The sequence below is a fragment of the Notothenia rossii genome (assembly GCF_949606895.1).
Source record: "Notothenia rossii genome assembly, chromosome: 1".
Lineage (NCBI taxonomy): Eukaryota > Metazoa > Chordata > Actinopteri > Perciformes > Nototheniidae > Notothenia > Notothenia rossii.
The window spans coordinates 74,936,346-74,957,496 of NC_136912.1; the positions used below are offsets into that span (position 1 = coordinate 74,936,346).

The 21,151-nt window shown below is 38.1% G+C and overlaps 1 protein-coding gene across 1 annotated transcript in view; it reads right to left on the reverse strand.

The window, feature by feature from the left end:
- The window catches only part of lrrc7 (leucine rich repeat containing 7), a 126,524-nt gene extending 118,463 nt beyond the window's left edge, over positions 1 to 8,061 (reverse strand). The window contains exon 1 of the mRNA XM_079678701.1: positions 7,523 to 8,061. The gene's annotated coding sequence lies outside the window, so the exon portion shown is untranslated. The remainder of the gene's footprint in view (positions 1 to 7,522) is intronic.
- Between the last annotated feature and the right edge of the window lie 13,090 nt (positions 8,062 to 21,151).

Sequence of the window (21,151 nt, forward strand, 5' to 3'; positions counted from 1 at the left end):
GCTAATAAAGTTGTATTTATTGTTATATCAGACAAAAACTACAGTTTTTTTGCATTTATTAGGCTATTTATTACATTATATACAACTGTTAACCTCTAATAAGAAACAAAGAACTCCTATAAGGAGAATTACAAATAATACACAGGCCTACTTTAAAATAAATTAAACACAGCACTTGGGGAGTCCTCTGCACATTTGAAGGGAAAAAAAATATTATTAAAATGTGCCCACTTTGAAATAAATAAAACATATAGCTGCACCCTAAAAACAATTAAAGGTAGGGTAGGTAAGAATGGAGAAACCAGCTCGAGTGCGCTAGAATTTGAAAATACACAACCGGAAAAAATCTGCCTCTTCCTTCAGACTTTCATACAGAGTCCGTCCTCCAACACACACGAACGCGCATCATCAATGAGGCCACGAGATAAGTTTGTGCACAGATGGAAGGCTGACAGGCAGGTAGGCCATCCAGTTATTTTAGCCGGGCCGGCTAAAATGATTGGTCGTGCTTTTTACAGCGCTACGGCTTCCAGAGATTAATTTTTGTATGTATTTATTGTCAAAGCATTTAATATATTCATTGCTATCGGTACGTTAAGAGCATTCCATGGAATATAACAAAAAGTGTTTTCTGAAATAAATGACATACCCCATTGAATTATGACTGAAGATTGTCAGCTGTCTTCCTCTCCCGTGTTGTTCCTCGATACGTAAAGGCTGCAGCACCTTAGACAACTTCTCTCTACATATCAAACATACCGGTAAACCAGCATCGTTTGCTGTGAAAGCATATAACTCTGTCCACACAGAATTAAATCCTGTGTTCCTCCGGTACTTTTCTTTGATTTATCCATAGTTCGCTCATCGAGCCGGGGGTCCCCGCGCGAGCGCTTCCAAGAAAAGGCGCTCACGCGGGACCGTAGCAGGATGTGACGCATATTTTAGTTGACCTAATTAAAACCGTTTTTTTTTTTTATTAATGTGTCACAGTATCACCTCAAAATACAAGATACGAAACATTTTCAACCATGCAACAAAATATAAATAGTCCTACAAATACTTTTATTTTATTTTCTTCATATTTTTGTCTAAGCTCAAGGGAGCCAGAGCAGAGGGTTTAAAGACCCTGTGAAGTGTGCACCTGTGCATGATCTGTTATGCTAATACGTATAGTAATGAGCAAAATTGTCCATTGGAACCCATATCAAAGGATGTTGGAATAGCAACGAATTTGACAAGTTTTGAATTTGCCGGGGAAATCTGCAGTCGACCTTCGCCTTCGTGGGCGTGGCTTGCGATCTACTGCGTGACGTCACGAGATGGACGCCGCACTGTTTACATTCACCACCGTTCGTTTTTTCTCTTTTTCAAAGTCGAATTTCTCAACGTTTTTGAGCTAGTATTTTCCTGGAAAGTGTGTCGGAGTCGACTGGAAGTGATTGCCAATCGAGAAAACCTGACAATGGAGGCGACAGTGAAGAAAGAGGGATGAAAAACACAGGGGAGACGATGCATTGCCGCTGGCTGTAGTAATGTCAAGTCTGCCGAAGTGGCGATGTTTCTGTTCCCGTGGGCCGCGGGTTGCCAACCCCTGCACTAGTACATAGAATAGAATTGGGAGGGATGAAACCCTCTTTAATGGTCACACATGCAGAGCACACCGCACACACAGTGAAATTTGGCCTCTGCTTTTAACCCATCCTAGTACCAGGAGTCTAGTACTAGAAGCAGTGGGCAGCTATTGCACAGCGCCCGGGGAGAAATGGGAGTGAGGGGGGAAGGGGGGGTGTCAAGTGCCTTGCTCAAGGGCACCACGGCAGGGCAGGAGGTGAACTGGGACCTCTCCAAGTAGCAGTCCACACTCCATATTTTAGGTCTGGTCGTGGACTTGAACCGGCGACCCTACAGCTCCCAGTCCAAGCCGCTACTTACTAAGCCACTGCCGCACCACTGAGCCACTGCCGCACATGCACATGCAATAAGCAGCGGACAGCAATTAAGGACACACACTACTCAACTTTACTTTAGTATATTAATGCTTTGCAATGATATGTTGTCTGAAGTGGAAATTGGTCCTAAAGTTTTTCTGCAGGGGTGGACACAAAATGCTATAGGCAAAGATAATTTCATATATGCGAGATTGATCACTTTTTCATTCAGAAGGAATTTCTCTTGTCACAGGCAATGCTTATCTGAAGCTGCAGGGGAGACAAAGATCATGGCTTTTTGTTGGGGAATCACGGGTCAAAATGCCTTTATATTGTTAATCATAGTTTAAAGCTTGTAATTGAACTCTGTTATGTGTCAGATGAGGTAAATATCCCCGTATTTCTCACCATTTCAAAATCCTACAGGGAATGATGCAACCATACAGTAACTACACAGATAGACAAGAAACACACACGTCAGACTATGTAAGAAATATCTTTCTACACTCATTCAAGACCAGAAGTTGTTTTCTAACTCTCCGCTTGTATGTCAGTTAATAGGTCAGGATTCCCCAGTTGAAACGGGACCTACTTTAATTTGATTTGCTTACATCCTGTATGTTGTCTCTTATTCTAATTACACCTCTCTTTGGGTTTTCCAGTGCTTGCAATTTGCTGATCCCCATAATAGATCCATAAAAGGGTTTATTACTTTATAACAGTTGCAAGAGTGGAGTGAGTGAGGTGTCAGTGAAGCTCTTGTCTTAGTTTATGCCTTTAGTGTTTGTGTCCTCAAATCATAAATCATGCTGTTTTCTCTCAAGTCAAGCGGTTTTAATCAACAGTTACTGCTGTTTCAAACTGCAATAGTCCCACAATTACTCCATAACAAACAGAACATGCAACACTAAGTATTTTGAAAACCCTTAAATAGCCTTTTGTACGAATGGATAAGTTCCATCCCATTTTAACCAAAGAGGACTACTGGAAATGACTTGAAAATCCCCAAATAGGCCTGTTTCACACCAACCAAACCGCTAAGGTATTGCTAATAACATTAACAACAGTACAGTGCTAAATAAAATGTCCATTAAGCAATGAAGGTGTGAAAGTGACCCTGAAACTGGGCGCTTATTGGTAATCTTATTTTTCTTCACTTCTGCATGTATCATAAAACATATATAATGTCAGAGTGATGTCAATAGAGCTGTTGAACCACTTGTTTTTGGCAGAGACATGTCTCATAACTCCTGAGAGGTCTGATCAGCCAATGTGAAAACACCTGTGTACCAATGTAAGTTGTCCTCAGCACTAGAATCATATCCCTCCTCCTAATGAAGAGCTAGTCCCTGACCTCCAGTTTCAATCAGAGCACAACCTGCCCAGAGACTCTTTTCAGAAATAGTCAATCTTCAAATTGACAGTTCTCCAACAAAGAGAGGAAGGACATGTTGCATTCATGATTACTGATGTGACTTATGGTGGGATGATTATTTTTTGTAGATTTGTGGGATGATATCACCTGTCAGCTGCAGTTACAAACAACACACTTACTCCTCAGGCAGATAGATCAAATGAAAATACCCTCAACTTAGTAGTTAAAATATCCCAAACTGCTTCACAGTCTATTGACACAGCCCAGCTTGACACCATCATTTCCAATTAGCAATTAAACTGCTGAAGCCAAATAAGGACGTTCAATAGGCACATGTTGCCAGGCAACTATATGCTGACTATTGGATGATATTGCTTAGCAACTACAATTGTTTTTAGGATGTTAAAACTAAAGAGTGCTGCATGAGTGTGATATGGTTGGGGATACACATATACTGTATGAAAGAAAAGGAAGTAGTCACCACAACGTCACCTATTGGTTTGTGGACAACGGTTTTGAAGCCACCATCTTGGCTTTTTGGAATTAGAAGAAGCGACACGAGAGGGTGTAGCATTTTTAGGCAAAGACAATGTTACAATTATCTTTAATATACTAAATATATTACACTATGAAAATGTTCAAGTTGTAAGACGAGAACATGGAGAGCACCCAAACTGGAAAATGCTGTGGTACAGCCCTAAAGCATATCCGGCTTTATTGTCTATTTTACTCTAGTCAAGACACAAATATTGTCAAGAATATTTTTACTGAGGCAACAAATCAAGTGAGGAGTAGGATCATTTTCTCATAGACTTCTAGATTATTAGAAAGGAGGCATGTTCAGGGCACTTCCGCATTGGATTTACTTTTCAGGCTGAAGCCTGTAGGAGTCATTGTGTCAAAAATGCTTGAGAAAGACTGTGAAACTCAGAAACCAAAACCCACGACATCCTCCACACAGGAATCTGCTCAGAGGGAATCCATATACCACAGCATAGGATTCACACATTAGATGAAAACACTATATTACATTATGTGTTCTTCATCTGCTTGTTCCAACATTGACACTTTTTCATTTGCTGCACCACTACATCTGAATTATCTAGATGTGAAGGTGCATTATTTTTAAACATGTAAATGTATAAAATGATGCACAAGCAACCCTATTTTACAGTGAAATAAAGGGTATTGTTTTGATACAGGATTTGTTAATTATTTAAACACTTAAAAATGTATTCAGGAAGTATAAATTGACCCAGATTAAGGTACAAATTGAAGTTTTTTGTTGCCAGCAGGCAATTAGCTTATGCAACAGTGGGAACAGCTATCCTAGCTATCCTGTTCATACATTGGTTTTAGCTTCATATTTAGAATGTACACAGGACATTTAAATCATGCATCTCCTCATCTTAAGGCAAAACTGGATTTGGCATACAGTTGAGTTAAAGTTGGGTTTAACTGAGGGATTAGAAATGCATTTTCTCAGTCTGGGCACTCAAGAACAAATGTGTGTGACTGTTTATGATTGTATTGGGAATAATGCACATTTCTTCTATATTTTATTTCCTGTGGGAGATTTCAGAAACATTACATATTCCCAGTATGAGCGCACTATTGATTTAATATTGTTTCAATTATAAGATGTCGAATCGTAGTATTCAGACATGTTATTTCAGCATACGCTTGCAATTTAATTTGCATTTAATTAGTTTAACATCTCCTGCTGACACCGTGCAACAGACCTTTTGTCACTGATACACTGTCTTGCTGTGATCTTTCAGGCTGTGCTGATGATGATTGAAACCTTTACCAGTCAGGAAAGATTTGAGGCTTACCAGGATTTAAGGATTTAATCACTATGTGACTGTGCACTTGGCTAGAAGAATCTCTTAGCTGTGGGGCATCCCAGTGAATCCGTGGGCTCAGGTGAATACCATGTACTTGTGATGTTGTGGGCTCAAATCTGGCTCCTAGTCCCCCCCCCCTCCACTTTCTCTGCTCTTCATGCAGTCTAATGAAGCGGAACGGATCCCAACGCTTTGTATCTGACAGAGCTGTGAAGATGAGATGTTACCTCCTACGCAGGCAGGCAGGCAGTAGCTTGAGAGACCTGAACACCTCCGACTGTAGCTGCTGTAATGCTATGGAATATCTTAATATCTCTCACTGATAGCAAACCGGAAAACCTGCAGCCTCTATCTGAGCTGCTGGCTAAACTGATTTATTCTGTAGATTTATATCTGCAGCGATAGTCTGAATCCTTGTGTGGACTGATAGCAGAACTTTAGTCGCTGTTAGGCTTCATAAACATGTTAACTGTATACAGAATCCATTTGGTTTACCTACGACAAATTCAGAAATCCTGAAGGCTGCCATGTTGGTCAGTTATCTTCCAGTTGACAAGATGGAGCAGAGTTTTGTGAGCAGAGTGAGTCAGTTACATCAAGATGGTTGGAAGTGTGTCGAACATGGGCAGGGGGAGCACGACATCATTTTCAAAAACATATGTTCAACAAGGCTGTTCTATCTATGCACACGTGTAAGATCTATAAAACATGACATGAGGACTTTGATGTTAAGCATAACCCAATTAATGAAAAGTATATCAGGGAATTGTACTGCTGTATCCAGGATTCAACTGGTAAAATAATTCAGGAAATGTCACATCTAATTTACTAAATGAAATGTTTCTGAATATTATTTGTTGTATTCATTTGTATGAATTGTATCCAACTGCATTAGAATCTAAATGTTTGAATATTCATCCAAAGACTTCACTACACTGCCGAAAATACAACATTCCTTTCCTGATTGGTTTGTTAAGGTTTTCTGTAAATATGTGTGTCACTCACCACAGACAGTTCAGGGCTTGGATTTTTTTTAAATGCCCATTTATCTTTTTCAAGAGACAGAGACAGATTTGTGATTGTTCACATTTAAGGAGCAAGAACAATGAAAATAGCCTTTTGGATTAAGAAAATGCATAAAACTATGGAATCATTAGGAGTTGTCCATATATTATATTTTCTGTTGATGAAATAATCAGCTAGGCTACATTCTGTTCCACTCTAGATTTATGTGTAAGTGTACAGTATCTACAATATACCAACCGACAACCGAGAGGTGCAATAATAAACCAAATTCCTTTTTTTTTTTATATGCCTTCACAAAAGTACAAAACCACAATCTGTCATTTTGCATCTGTAACTATATATAACCAAAGGATGGTCTCCATTCAAAAGTCAAATAATACAATGTGTTCCCTTACAGGGTACCTCAGCTGTCAAAATCTCTTTGTCCCTGAATGACATTTTTAGATATCGGGTCAGATTTGATCCTTAGTTCAACCCCTAAATCCCAAATCCCAGCATTACAACAAAACAAAAGACTTCCAGCAGATAAAACTTTTCACACCTGATTTACAACATCCTAAAAGTGTTCGAGGCGATCTCAGGTGGTCGGCCAGAAGACTCTCGGCATGAGAGCGGCCAAGCAGAAAGCCGAGTCACCTGATGTGCACAGATAAATCCTGAGGGCGATTTCAATCCAACACACAACATGTGTCTTGTCTCATTTTATAATCCTTTAGATTGTAACACACAAGAAGAGTTTTTCAGCTGCCTACTTGTTAGCTCCGACATCTGTCACACTAATACATTGCTGTAAATCCTGTGACATTCAGTGACATATACATGCAGATTGATGGATTCCTCCACACTAAGAACAGCCTCTACTTCTATAGGTTACAGTAGAAAACACAGAGTTTCCAAATGTCCAAGGCAATGAAGCTTTTCTGAACTAGTGACAGCATGATGCTGCACAGCGCTGATACTGGAGTAGAGATGGAGCATTATGTAATTAATACTCCCCCTCCTATGCAGATACAGTAGGCAAGCCCAGAAATCCTTGCCTCAGCTGTAACTTTAGCCACAAAATGACTGACAAAGCCCTTATGTAGGGTGTCATTTTAATCACTGAGGCTCCTATAATTCCATATAGACCAGCAGCTCTTGACTCAGCTAAAGCCTTTGCATACTGTAAAACCGGCATATACAGTAACCTCCTCTACAGCCACGCAGCATGCAGAAAACCTTTTCTGTACAACCCACACATATTTTCATCTGATGTAAAATAACAAATGAACCTTTTATCCCATAACTCACAACACAGGTGACTTTTAAAGCCAAGACAGAGAAAAGTGATGAGGGGCTTCTCTTACCAACAAATCCCCCCTTCTTCAGGAATCTTTTCCTCTCCCTTCAGCCGGCTTGCTCCAGCGCTCCAGCTTTCATCTTTCCGGTGAAGAGAGCGAAGGACTTTAAATAATTAGCATTCCTCGTGCTCTGGTGTTTTTCTCTCTGTCTCCTCCAGATTTCTCCACAGTCTCCGAGGGCGGAAACAGGAGCATCGGTGATACACTGCCGTGCGCTCCGCTGCAGGAGGCTGAACGTCAATCAAACAGGTAACCTAGGGAACCGCTGGGCCCGCCTACACTACACTACCCCCACCCCCTACAGCCGGCAGCTGATTGGTCGGATGACGGAGAACCAGAAGTCCTTGCAGATCCACAGATGGTACAGAGCTGAGGTGGGATCATGCACAGAGCCAAACAAACAGTAGTGGATTGCGGTACTCTCTCTCTCTCTCTCTCTCTGACTTCAGAGCCGACCGCTTTATTTTACAGTTGCTTAGCAACAGACTGGCATGTGTGAGTGTGAGTTGCAGAACAGGGGAAGAGATGTGGGAGAGAAAGGAGTTCAAGTCCTCAACTCTCTCTCCCTTTTTCTCTCTCTGTCAGACGTGTGGATTGATGTTTAATATTTCAGCTCTCAGCAGCAGTATGTCTCAGTGTCATGGAGGCTGCTGTTGCATCAGAGCAGACTCATGTAGAGTCAATTAAATCAAGCACTGAGAGTCAGTTATTAGGGGAAGCCTTAGATGGAAGGAGGTGATTGACAAAGTTGTAAAACAACAATAATTTGAACTGCAGAAAAGTATCAAAATATCAGAAGGAACTTCCTAAGCTATATTCCTGCAACAAGACCCACTTCTCTGCTGATCATACAATGTGCAATATGTACAAAACAGTCATATTTTCACAAAGCCTGAAAACACTACTTCCCTTTAAACCTAACCCACACTCCTTCCAAGCAAATATATTGTTTGGCGCATGTCACATCCTGACTCAATAATTAGATAAACATTACACAGAAAGTACATTGGTCCAGTGAGTTATAGTTGTAGATACATCTGGGATCCATGTAAGACATCTCACTCGATACAGAGTATTTCAATAAAGACAACTAGAGACACAAAACTGTCTACTGCAGTCTGCAGTGATGAAGTTCCCACAACCTTCAGTTCAACAGTAAAGCTTACTTTACATACAACTGTCAGTAGGGGGCACCATTTTCACTCTTAGGTAAATTACAGTTTTTTTCGAATGCTAACACACTAAAATTATACATGAAGCACAATTATTTTAACTGACACTCAAAGAGCAAAACATCGGCTCAAATCTCCAAAACTCTAAACACGTTTTCAGCTTTTCACACAATTTGCAAATCAACATGGCACTTTTTGCAAATCACTGCACACGTTTCTCCACGTAAGACACAGGAATCTGACATAAAGTCACGTGTTAGCTGGTTTAAAACACTGATATTCAAAATGCCTCACACATGGACCAATGATCAAGAAACACGTTCCACCTGACCAAACACCTGATAGCATAATTGTTGGCTCATCAATCAGGATGTTAGCACTATGAAAAGACCACAGGTGAGTACTTTCTTGCAGCAACAATGGAAGCCAAAATGGAAGCAAGAGCAAGAGGAAGAGGAAGAGCTGGGCTGAGAGTGAGAGGAGGAGGAATGAGAGGTAGAGGTAGAGCTGTAGGGAGAGGACGTGGACAAAGAAGAATACTCTCATGATATATCAGTGCTTATATCTGTTGTGTGAAACGTATTTACTTCATTACTGTAATTGAATTGTTGGCATGTTGCATACTATAACTGTACAAACATCCTGCACAATTGACTGTGGTAAACTTACTTTTATGCAACACAGACACTGATCAACCACTATATCTTTGTTGTTTATCTGAAGGACTGAGAAACAAAGAGTTGCAGGTGGAAGGCTAAGGATTTTCAATGAGGCACAGGAAGCAGCAGTTACAAACTGGGTTTTAGCAAACAATGCCATCACACTTAGAGAGATCCGAAGCAGAGTAACTATGTGCTGAGATGCATGTTGCACAATGTGATTTTTGAATAAAATGTGATTTTTTTTCAACAACTCATTTGTATTTCTTCATTTACTGTATTTATGTAAACTCAAGCAATCTTTCTCTGCAGAAATCTCTATGTACGGGCATAGCCCATAACAGATGAAAGTGCTTTAGATTATGCTCAGCAGTGTGTAGTTGGGTGGTCAAACTATCTAGTATCTAGTGAATGAAGTGTGTTATATTTGGTGCAAAAGTTTGCATTTGGTAAGTGTTTATGTAGTTTTGAGTGCAGTTCTTCATTTAGCAGGAGAAATGAGGTGTTTGGCACTTTGGGTGTGTGGTTTTGTGAATTGTGTTTAGTGTTCTGAGAAACTGAGCAATTAAAAAAAAAATGTGTGTTAGCAATCGAGAAAAACTGTAAGACACTTGTATTGAGTTCTACGGTGGCCCTGAAGTGCAAGTCAAAACAGCATTTCAGGAAACACCACAGTGTTTCACAAAACACTACATTTGTCCAAGGACCAAAATTGCTAGTGGAGCACGCTCAGGTACTGCGGAGCGCATAAAGCTTTGCAGACTCTTCACGCTAATGAAGGATCACTTCTAGGCCAGGGGTTCCCAAACTTTGCCATGCCAAGGACCCCCATATAGTATTATCCTCTGGCGGGGACCCCCCTGTTGCAATTTTATTTTTAAATGATGTGTACAAGTGCCTCGCGATGGAGCATGCAGTGTGTTGCCACTACATTTGGGGCCTTCTGCCTGATCAAAGCTGTCACTCCGCTTTTTTTGCCTGTCATAGCCCCACTGCCCCATCTGAACACACACCCACACAACGAGACCAGTCAAGTCCATTTGAGATGATGTACTCATCTAAAACTTGGCAAATATCTCTTCATGTGGTCCTACCTTCCAGTGCTTTGCAAAATAATGTTTCCTCAACAAAGTTGTCTTCTGAAATAAATCTGATGTATGCATTCATTTGCGACATCCGACGGGGGGTCGGGGCAGCCACTTTGAAAAACACTGTTCTAGGCTACTGTACCACAGCTGCTGCCTCTATATAAGCCCCGCCCCCTCTCCAGCGCGTCTTTTTGAATGACATGAGTAAACACAGCTGACAGCCGCGGTGAAACCTGAAACTCGAGCAATTAGAGCAATGCAAATATTTGCATGGGAGCCTGCCTGCAGGGTTATGGCTAGAAAGGATCCGTCTTGTGTAAAACTCTCGCGAGAGTTTGGCTGAATGTCACATGGCTGAATGTTTACGTTTGGCAGGCAGCATTTCAGTTACGATCGTTAACATCAGTGGGCCACAGCAAATGATGATGAGAAGCTAAACTATCTATTAATTATGTCAATTACAGGGAGTGTGATTGTTGAAATAGGGTGTTAGCGGTCTTGCTGGTGTTCAAAGAAGAATGACAACACTGTAGATCACCAACACTATGGTTTATTTTTTATTCACAGGCAAGTCAACGTTGTCGCAGTAAAAGTCCCAAGATAGCTCCTGGTGCAATAAAATGTTCCCTTGCAGTGTTTTACTATTATGTCGGATGTTTCTCTATTAATATTGCTGCTGCATTAATGTGTATGTTGCATCATGTTACTGCTGTAGATGTGTTTCCGAGCCGCTCCGATTACAACGAGAGTTACAACGAGAACGTGACGTCATATTTACACTATACGTATCCTTTCTAGCCATAACCTGCCTGCAGGCAGCAGTCTCAGGACACGGTGTCCTGAGAGTGCAGCCTACACCGGAACTGTCCTGAGAGTGCAGGCCTGCAGGCAGACCCCTCTCAATGTTTGGGGCTTATATCATATGTTATATCCATGTAAATACTAAGGTAGACTACAACAAAATGAAGATATGTTACCGTGATTTAATTGTAATACACGTTTCAAAATGATGCAGAAGTAACAACATAGCCTACTGATACCAGTTAGTAAAAACTATGAATTAATGCTGTGACAAGTCTGCAGACAAGACGGCAGGCGGAAAATCTTTTAAAATGCGTGTTTTCTGAATGGAGATTGGATCGATCATGATAAACCAACCTGTAGCTGCTCCGTCCAAACTCACCACAACGGCATACAGACATAAATAAAGCAGCGACTGTATTCACCATGACATAAACAGTCTGTCTGTGGTTTGTTCATATTTTACTTTTGTCCAGTTTCTGAACAGATATGAGGAGCTGTGAGCTTTGTGTGCTAACAAGGCTGATGTTTCGGGACATGTTGCGCTGTCGGGTGCTGACCAATCACGAAGGTCATTTCTTGACTGGCAGCAAAAACAACCAATCACAGCAGTGCTTCTCTGGCTGGCTCTGTCCAATCACAAACAATAAGTGTTCTCCCTAAAGGAATACCCTTTCCGTATAAGTTGAAATGCTGTGGTGTTTTTTGAAATGCTGTGGTGTTTTTTGAAATGCTGTGGTGTTTTGTGAAATGCTGTGGTGTTTTCTCAAATGCTGTGGTGTTTTGTGAAATGCTGAAGTGTTTTCTAAAATGCTGTGGTGTTTTGTGAAATGCTGTGCTGTTTTCTCAAATGCTGTGGTGTTTTATTGACATGCTGTAGTGTTTTCTCAAATGCTGTGGTGTTTTGTGAATTGCTGTAGTGTTTTCTAAAATGCTGAAGTGTTTTCTAAAATGCTGTGGTGTTTTGTGAATTGCTGTAGCGTTTTCTCAAATGCTGTGGTGTTTTCTCAAATGCTGTGGTGTTTTCTCAAATGCTGAAGTGTTTTCTAAAATGCTGTAGTGTTTTGTGAATTGCTGTAGCGTTTTGTGAAATGCTGTAGTGTTTTCTAAAATGCTGTAGTGTTTTCTCAAATGCTGTAGTGTTTTCTCAAATGCTGAAGTGTTTTCTCAAATGCTGTAGTGTTTTCTAAAATGCTGTAGTGTTTTCTCAAATGCTGAAGTGTTTTCTCAAATGCTGAAGTGTTTTGTGAAATGCTGAAGTGTTTTCTAAAATGCTGTGGCGTTTTGTGAAATGCTGTAGTGTTTTCTCAAATGCTGTAGTGTTTTCTCAAATGTTGTGGTGTTTTGTGAAATGCTGAAGTGTTTTCTCAAATGCTGTAGTGTTTTGTGAAATGCTGAAGTGTTTTCTAAAATGCTGAAGTGTTTTCTAAAATGCTGTAGTGTTTTGTGAAATGCTGTAGTGTTTTCTAAAATGCTGTAGTGTTTGGTGAAATGCTGTAGTGTTTTCTGAAATGCTGTAGTGTTTTCTCAAATGCTGTAGTGTTTTGTGAAATGCTGTAGTGTTTTCTGAAATGCTGTAGTGTTTTCTCAAATGCTGTAGTGTTTTCTCAAATGCTGTAGTGTTTTGTGAAATGCTGAAGTGTTTTCTCAAATGCTGTAGTGTTTTGTGAAATGCTGAAGTGTTTTCTCAAATGCTGTAGTGTTTTCTCAAATGCTGTAGTGTTTTCTGAAATGCTGTAGTGTTTTCTAAAATGCTGAAGTGTTTTCTCAAATGCTGTAGTGTTTTCTAAAATGCTGAAGTGTTTTCTAAAATGCTGTAGTGTTTTCTAAAATGCTATAGTGTTTTGTGAAATGCTGTAGTGTTTTGTGAAATGCTGTAGTGTTTTCTAAAATGCTGTGGTGTTTTGTGAAATGCTGAAGTGTTTTCTCAAATGCTGTAGTGTTTTGTGAAATGCTGTAGTGTTTTCTCAAATGCTGTAGTGTTTTCTCAAATGCTGTAGTGTTTGGTGAAATGCTGTAGTGTTTTCTGAAATGCTGTAGTGTTTTGTGAAATGCTGTAGTGTTTTCTAAAATGCTGTAGTGTTTGGTGAAATGCTGTAGTGTTTTGTGAAATGCTGTAGTGTTTTCTAAAATGCTGTAGTGTTTTCTCAAATGCTGTAGTGTTTGGTGAAATGCTGTAGTGTTTTGAGAAATGCTGTAGTGTTTTCTAAAATGCTGTAGTGTTTTCTCAAATGCTGTAGTGTTTTGTGAAATGCTGTAGTGTTTTCTAAAATGCTGTAGTGTTTTCTCAAATGCTGTAGCGTTTTGTGAAATGCTGTAGTGTTTTCTAAAATGCTGTAGTGTTTTCTCAAATGCTGTAGTGTTTTCTAAAATGCTGTAGCGTTTTGTGAAATGCTGTAGTGTTTTCTCAAATGCTGTAGTGTTTTCTAAAATGCTGTAGTGTTTTGTGAAATGCTGAAGTGTTTTCTAAAATGCTGTGGCGTTTTGTGAAATGCTGTAGTGTTTTCTCAAATGCTGTAGTGTTTTCTCAAATGTTGTGGTGTTTTGTGAAATGCTGAAGTGTTTTCTCAAATGCTGTAGTGTTTTGTGAAATGCTGAAGTGTTTTCTAAAATGCTGAAGTGTTTTCTAAAATGCTGTAGTGTTTTCTAAAATGCTGAAGTGTTTTCTCAAATGCTGTAGTGTTTTCTCAAATGCTGTAGTGTTTGGTGAAATGCTGTAGTGTTTTCTGAAATGCTGTAGTGTTTTGTGAAATGCTGTAGTGTTTTCTAAAATGCTGTAGTGTTTTCTCAAATGCTGTAGTGTTTGGTGAAATGCTGTAGTGTTTTCTGAAATGCTGTAGTGTTTTGTGAAATGCTGTAGTGTTTTCTAAAATGCTATAGTGTTTTGTGAAATGCTGTAGTGTTTTCTCAAATGCTGTAGTGTTTTGTGAAATGCTGTAGTGTTTTCTAAAATGCTATAGTGTTTTGTGAAATGCTGAAGTGTTTTCTCAAATGCTGTAGTGTTTTGTGAAATGCTGTAGTGTTTTGTGAAATGCTGTAGTGTTTTCTCAAATGCTGTAGTGTTTTCTAAAATGCTGAAGTGTTTTCTCAAATGCTGTAGTGTTTTCTCAAATGCTGTAGTGTTTTCTGAAATGCTGTAGTGTTTTCTAAAATGCTGAAGTGTTTTCTCAAATGCTGTAGTGTTTTCTAAAATGCTGAAGTGTTTTCTCAAATGCTGTAGTGTTTTCTAAAATGCTATAGTGTTTTGTGAAATGCTGTAGTGTTTTGTGAAATGCTGTAGTGTTTTCTAAAATGCTGTGGTGTTTTGTGAAATGCTGAAGTGTTTTCTCAAATGCTGTAGTGTTTTGTGAAATGCTGTAGTGTTTTCTCAAATGCTGTAGTGTTTTCTCAAATGCTGTAGTGTTTGGTGAAATGCGGTAGTGTTTTCTGAAATGCTGTAGTGTTTTGTGAAATGCTGTAGTGTTTTCTAAAATGCTGTAGTGTTTTCTCAAATGCTGTAGTGTTTGGTGAAATGCTGTAGTGTTTTGTGAAATGCTGTAGTGTTTTCTAAAATGCTGTAGTGTTTTCTCAAATGCTGTAGTGTTTGGTGAAATGCTGTAGTGTTTTGTGAAATGCTGTAGTGTTTTCTAAAATGCTGTAGTGTTTTCTCAAATGCTGTAGTGTTTTGTGAAATGCTGTAGTGTTTTCTAAAATGCTGTAGTGTTTTCTCAAATGCTGTAGCGTTTTGTGAAATGCTGTAGTGTTTTCTAAAATGCTGTAGTGTTTTCTCAAATGCTGTAGTGTTTTCTAAAATGCTGTAGCGTTTTGTGAAATGCTGTAGTGTTTTCTCAAATGCTGTAGTGTTTTCTAAAATGCTGTAGTGTTTTGTGAAATGCTGAAGTGTTTTCTAAAATGCTGTGGCGTTTTGTGAAATGCTGTAGTGTTTTCTCAAATGCTGTAGTGTTTTCTCAAATGTTGTGGTGTTTTGTGAAATGCTGAAGTGTTTTCTCAAATGCTGTAGTGTTTTGTGAAATGCTGAAGTGTTTTCTAAAATGCTGAAGTGTTTTCTAAAATGCTGTAGTGTTTTCTAAAATGCTGAAGTGTTTTCTCAAATGCTGTAGTGTTTTCTCAAATGCTGTAGTGTTTGGTGAAATGCTGTAGTGTTTTCTGAAATGCTGTAGTGTTTTGTGAAATGCTGTAGTGTTTTCTAAAATGCTGTAGTGTTTTCTCAAATGCTGTAGTGTTTGGTGAAATGCTGTAGTGTTTTCTGAAATGCTGTAGTGTTTTGTGAAATGCTGTAGTGTTTTCTAAAATGCTATAGTGTTTTGTGAAATGCTGTAGTGTTTTCTCAAATGCTGTAGTGTTTTCTGAAATGCTGTAGTGTTTTGTGAAATGCTGTAGTGTTTTCTAAAATGCTGTAGTGTTTTCTGAAATGCTGTAGTGTTTGGTGAAATGCTGTAGTGTTTTCTGAAATGCTGTAGTGTTTTGTGAAATGCTGTAGTGTTTTCTCAAATGCTATAGTGTTTTGTGAAATGCTGTAGTGTTTTCTCAAATGCTGTAGTGTTTGGTGAAATGCTGTAGTGTTTTCTCAAATGCTGTAGTGTTTTGTGAAATGCTGTAGTGTTTTCTAAAATGCTGTAGTGTTTTCTGAAATGCTATAGTGTTTTGTGAAATGCTGTAGTGTTTTCTCAAATGCTGAAGTGTTTTCTAAAATGCTGTAGTGTTTTGTGAAATGCTGTAGTGTTTTCTCAAATGCTGTAGTGTTTTGTGAAATGCTGTAGTGTTTTCTCAAATGTTGAAGTGTTTTCTGAAATGCTGTAGTGTTTTCTGAAATGCTGTAGTGTTTTGTGAAATGCTGTAGTGTTTTCTGAAATGCTATAGTGTTTTCTGAAATGCTGTAGTGTTTTCTCAAATGCTGTAGTGTTTTGTGAAATGCTGTAGTGTTTTCTCAAATGCTGAAGTGTTTTCTCAAATGCTGTAGTGTTTTGTGAAATGCTGTAGTGTTTTCTCAAATGCTGTAGTGTTTTCTCAAATGCTGAAGTGTTTTCTAAAATGCTGTAGTGTTTTCTCAAATGCTGTTGTGTTTTGTGAAATGCTGTAGTGTTTTCTCAAATGCTGTAGTGTTTTCTGAAATGCTGAAGTGTTTTCTGAAATGCTGTAGTGTTTTCTCAAATGCTGAAGTGTTTTCTCAAATGCTGTAGTGTTTTCTAAAATGCTGTAGTGTTTTGTGAAATGCTGAAGTGTTTTCTAAAATGCTGTGGCGTTTTGTGAAATGCTGTAGTGTTTTCTCAAATGCTGTAGTGTTTTCTCAAATGTTGTGGTGTTTTGTGAAATGCTGAAGTGTTTTCTCAAATGCTGTAGTGTTTTGTGAAATGCTGAAGTGTTTTCTAAAATGCTGAAGTGTTTTCTAAAATGCTGTAGTGTTTTGTGAAATGCTATAGTGTTTTCTCAAATGCTGTAGTGTTTTGTGAAATGCTGTAGTGTTTTCTAAAATGCTGTAGTGTTTGGTGAAATGCTGTAGTGTTTTCTGAAATGCTGTAGTGTTTTCTCAAATGCTGTAGTGTTTTGTGAAATGCTGTAGTGTTTTCTGAAATGCTGTAGTGTTTTCTCAAATGCTGTAGTGTTTTGTGAAATGCTGAAGTGTTTTCTCAAATGCTGTAGTGTTTTGTGAAATGCTGTAGTGTTTTGTGAAATGCTGTAGTGTTTTCTCAAATGCTGTAGTGTTTTCTAAAATGCTGAAGTGTTTTCTCAAATGCTGTAGTGTTTTCTCAAATGCTGTAGTGTTTTCTGAAATGCTGTAGTGTTTTCTAAAATGCTGAAGTGTTTTCTCAAATGCTGTAGTGTTTTCTAAAATGCTGAAGTGTTTTCTAAAATGCTGTAGTGTTTTCTAAAATGCTATAGTGTTTTGTGAAATGCTGTAGTGTTTTCTCAAATGCTGTAGTGTTTTGTGAAATGCTGAAGTGTTTTCTCAAATGCTGTAGTGTTTTGTGAAATGCTGTAGTGTTTTCTGAAATGCTGTAGTGTTTTCTCAAATGCTGTAGTGTTTGGTGAAATGCTGTAGTGTTTTCTGAAATGCTGTAGTGTTTTGTGAAATGCTGTAGTGTTTTCTAAAATGCTGTAGTGTTTTCTCAAATGCTGTAGTGTTTGGTGAAATGCTGTAGTGTTTTCTCAAATGCTGTAGTGTTTGGTGAAATGCTGTAGTGTTTTGTGAAATGCTGTAGTGTTTTCTAAAATGCTGTAGTGTTTTCTCAAATGCTGTAGTGTTTGGTGAAATGCTGTAGTGTTTTGTGAAATGCTGAAGTGTTTTCTGAAATGCTATAGTGTTTTGTGAAATGCTGTAGTGTTTTCTCAAATGCTGTAGTGTTTTCTCAAATGTTGTGGTGTTTTGTGAAATGCTGAAGTGTTTTCTGAAATGCTGTAGTGTTTTCTCAAATGCTGTAGTGTTTTCTCAAATGCTGTAGTGTTTGGTGAAATGCTGTAGTGTTTTGTGAAATGCTGTAGTGTTTTCTAAAATGCTGTAGTGTTTTCTCAAATGCTGTAGTGTTTGGTGAAATGCTGTAGTGTTTTGTGAAATGCTGTAGTGTTTTCTGAAATGCTGTAGTGTTTCCTCAAATGCTGTAGTGTTTTGTGAAATGCTGTAGTGTTTTCTAAAATGCTGTAGTGTTTTCTCAAATGCTGTAGCGTTTTGTGAAATGCTGTAGTGTTTTCTAAAATGCTGTAGTGTTTTCTCAAATGCTGAAGTGTTTTCTCAAATGCTGTAGTGTTTTCTAAAATGCTATAGTGTTTTGTGAAATGCTGTAGTGTTTTCTCAAATGCTGTAGTGTTTTGTGAAATGCTGTAGTGTTTTCTAAAATGCTATAGTGTTTTGTGAAATGCTGAAGTGTTTTCTCAAATGCTGTAGTGTTTTGTGAAATGCTGTAGTGTTTTGTGAAATGCTGTAGTGTTTTCTCAAATGCTGTAGTGTTTTCTAAAATGCTGAAGTGTTTTCTCAAATGCTGTAGTGTTTTCTCAAATGCTGTAGTGTTTTCTGAAATGCTGTAGTGTTTTCTAAAATGCTGAAGTGTTTTCTCAAATGCTGTAGTGTTTTCTAAAATGCTGAAGTGTTTTCTCAAATGCTGTAGTGTTTTCTAAAATGCTATAGTGTTTTGTGAAATGCTGTAGTGTTTTGTGAAATGCTGTAGTGTTTTCTAAAATGCTGTGGTGTTTTGTGAAATGCTGAAGTGTTTTCTCAAATGCTGTAGTGTTTTGTGAAATGCTGTAGTGTTTTCTCAAATGCTGTAGTGTTTTCTCAAATGCTGTAGTGTTTGGTGAAATGCGGTAGTGTTTTCTGAAATGCTGTAGTGTTTTGTGAAATGCTGTAGTGTTTTCTAAAATGCTGTAGTGTTTTCTCAAATGCTGTAGTGTTTGGTGAAATGCTGTAGTGTTTTGTGAAATGCTGTAGTGTTTTCTAAAATGCTGTAGTGTTTTCTCAAATGCTGTAGTGTTTGGTGAAATGCTGTAGTGTTTTGTGAAATGCTGTAGTGTTTTCTAAAATGCTGTAGTGTTTTCTCAAATGCTGTAGTGTTTTGTGAAATGCTGTAGTGTTTTCTAAAATGCTGTAGTGTTTTCTCAAATGCTGTAGCGTTTTGTGAAATGCTGTAGTGTTTTCTAAAATGCTGTAGTGTTTTCTCAAATGCTGGAGTGTTTTCTAAAATGCTGTAGCGTTTTGTGAAATGCTGTAGTGTTTTCTCAAATGCTGTAGTGTTTTCTAAAATGCTGTAGTGTTTTGTGAAATGCTGAAGTGTTTTCTAAAATGCTGTGGCGTTTTGTGAAATGCTGTAGTGTTTTCTCAAATGCTGTAGTGTTTTCTCAAATGTTGTGGTGTTTTGTGAAATGCTGAAGTGTTTTCTCAAATGCTGTAGTGTTTTGTGAAATGCTGAAGTGTTTTCTAAAATGCTGAAGTGTTTTCTAAAATGCTGTAGTGTTTTCTAAAATGCTGAAGTGTTTTCTCAAATGCTGTAGTGTTTTCTCAAATGCTGTAGTGTTTGGTGAAATGCTGTAGTGTTTTCTGAAATGCTGTAGTGTTTTGTGAAATGCTGTAGTGTTTTCTAAAATGCTGTAGTGTTTTCTCAAATGCTGTAGTGTTTGGTGAAATGCTGTAGTGTTTTCTGAAATGCTGTAGTGTTTTGTGAAATGCTGTAGTGTTTTCTAAAATGCTATAGTGTTTTGTGAAATGCTGTAGTGTTTTCTCAAATGCTGTAGTGTTTTCTGAAATGCTGTAGTGTTTTGTGAAATGCTGTAGTGTTTTCTAAAATGCTGTAGTGTTTTCTGAAATGCTGTAGTGTTTGGTGAAATGCTGTAGTGTTTTCTGAAATGCTGTAGTGTTTTGTGAAATGCTGTAGTGTTTTCTCAAATGCTATAGTGTTTTGTGAAATGCTGTAGTGTTTTCTCAAATGCTGTAGTGTTTGGTGAAATGCTGTAGTGTTTTCTCAAATGCTGTAGTGTTTTGTGAAATGCTGTAGTGTTTTCTAAAATGCTGTAGTGTTTTCTGAAATGCTATAGTGTTTTGTGAAATGCTGTAGTGTTTTCTCAAATGCTGAAGTGTTTTCTAAAATGCTGTAGTGTTTTGTGAAATGCTGTAGTGTTTTCTCAAATGCTGTAGTGTTTTGTGAAATGCTGTAGTGTTTTCTCAAATGTTGAAGTGTTTTCTGAAATGCTGTAGTGTTTTCTGAAATGCTGTAGTGTTTTGTGAAATGCTGTAGTGTTTTCTGAAATGCTATAGTGTTTTCTGAAATGCTGTAGTGTTTTCTCAAATGCTGTAGTGTTTTGTGAAATGCTGTAGTGTTTTCTCAAATGCTGAAGTGTTTTCTCAAATGCTGTAGTGTTTTGTGAAATGCTGTAGTGTTTTCTCAAATGCTGTAGTGTTTTCTCAAATGCTGAAGTGTTTTCTAAAATGCTGTAGTGTTTTCTCAAATGCTGTTGTGTTTTGTGAAATGCTGTAGTGTTTTCTCAAATGCTGTAGTGTTTTCTGAAATGCTGAAGTGTTTTCTGAAATGCTGTAGTGTTTTCTCAAATGCTGAAGTGTTTTCTCAAATGCTGTAGTGTTTTCTAAAATGCTGTAGTGTTTTGTGAAATGCTGAAGTGTTTTCTAAAATGCTGTGGCGTTTTGTGAAATGCTGTAGTGTTTTCTCAAATGCTGTAGTGTTTTCTCAAATGTTGTGGTGTTTTGTGAAATGCTGAAGTGTTTTCTCAAATGCTGTAGTGTTTTGTGAAATGCTGAAGTGTTTTCTAAAATGCTGAAGTGTTTTCTAAAATGCTGTAGTGTTTTGTGAAATGCTATAGTGTTTTCTCAAATGCTGTAGTGTTTTGTGAAATGCTGTAGTGTTTTCTAAAATGCTGTAGTGTTTGGTGAAATGCTGTAGTGTTTTCTGAAATGCTGTAGTGTTTTCTCAAATGCTGTAGTGTTTTGTGAAATGCTGTAGTGTTTTCTGAAATGCTGTAGTGTTTTCTCAAATGCTGTAGTGTTTTGTGAAATGCTGAAGTGTTTTCTCAAATGCTGTAGTGTTTTGTGAAATGCTGTAGTGTTTTGTGAAATGCTGTAGTGTTTTCTCAAATGCTGTAGTGTTTTCTAAAATGCTGAAGTGTTTTCTCAAATGCTGTAGTGTTTTCTCAAATGCTGTAGTGTTTTCTGAAATGCTGTAGTGTTTTCTAAAATGCTGAAGTGTTTTCTCAAATGCTGTAGTGTTTTCTAAAATGCTGAAGTGTTTTCTAAAATGCTGTAGTGTTTTCTAAAATGCTATAGTGTTTTGTGAAATGCTGTAGTGTTTTCTCAAATGCTGTAGTGTTTTGTGAAATGCTGAAGTGTTTTCTCAAATGCTGTAGTGTTTTGTGAAATGCTGTAGTGTTTTCTGAAATGCTGTAGTGTTTTCTCAAATGCTGTAGTGTTTGGTGAAATGC